The sequence below is a fragment of the Phodopus roborovskii genome, unplaced genomic scaffold, assembly GCF_943737965.1.
Source record: "Phodopus roborovskii unplaced genomic scaffold, PHOROB, whole genome shotgun sequence".
NCBI classification, from domain to species: domain Eukaryota; kingdom Metazoa; phylum Chordata; class Mammalia; order Rodentia; family Cricetidae; genus Phodopus; species Phodopus roborovskii.
In genome coordinates this window covers 31,512,744-31,513,874 of record NW_026126470.1, presented here as the reverse complement: position 1 = coordinate 31,513,874, position 1,131 = coordinate 31,512,744, and positions in this window count along the sequence as shown.

The following is a 1,131-nucleotide window of genomic DNA, read 5'->3' as shown; positions in this document are numbered from 1 at the left end:
AGATGGGCAGATCTGCCTTACAAATCAGGGCTCTCTTCCCTCAGGGGCCAGGAGTCTCCTTTTGGTGCAGACTGGGCTAGAGAGACATCCAGTCAGACCTCTGACCCACTTAACTGCCCTGGAGTGTTAAGTGTAACTCATGGGGATGCTCCATTGCCATTGGTGGGGCATCTGACCTGCAGCAGTGGGAACAAAATGGTGTGGACTGGGCAGTTTACACATAGAAATCCATTAACTTGGAGAGGGTGTGTCTGAGGCCAGCATGGTCTCCCCAGCCAGGAGGAAGGGCCCACGCAAGTCCCCCACCTTGTGAACAGATGTTTTTCTCTCTGTATGCATGGCTCTTGTTATGAGTGATGAGAACAGACCCCAGTGAACTCATTGAATCCCCAGGACCTCTGTTAGGACGCGATCTTCAGACATAGTTACAAGCTGACATCCAGGACTTCTACAACCTTCTTTTTCCTTTGAAGGGGGTACAGTCCAACTTGTTATATCTAGGAAGGTGAATCTGCCTGTCTTCAGAGAGTCCAGAGTATGTAGGTGTCCTTTCATTAGCTCCAGTGGAGGAGTGTGTGGCCTACCAGCCTACGAGCTAATGTCACAGAGTGATGTGATGTGCCTGAGCTTTGTGGTTCCTCTTGGCTTCTTATGTCCCAGCACTGGTCAGCAGGAGAGCATGTCCAAGTGGCTGCTGACAGGTAGCCTTGGTTCCAAAATATGTGTCTGTGACCTCAGTGTTTGGGGACAGAGACACATAGATCCTTGGGGCTTAGCGGCCAGCCAGCCAAACTGAAATGACAACTGCTTCAGGTTTAATGAGAGATTTTGTTTAAAAAAGGTGGGGGTGGTGTGATGAAGATACCAATGTTCATCCTTGGGCTACAAACACACACACACCAACATACACACACACACACACCAGCATACACACACACACACCAGCATACACACATACACACCAGCATACACACACACACCAGCATACACACACCAGCACACACACACACCAGCATACACACACACACCAGCATACACACATACACACCAGCATACACACACACACACCAGCATACACACACACCAGCACACACACACACCAGCATACACACACACCAGCATACACACACA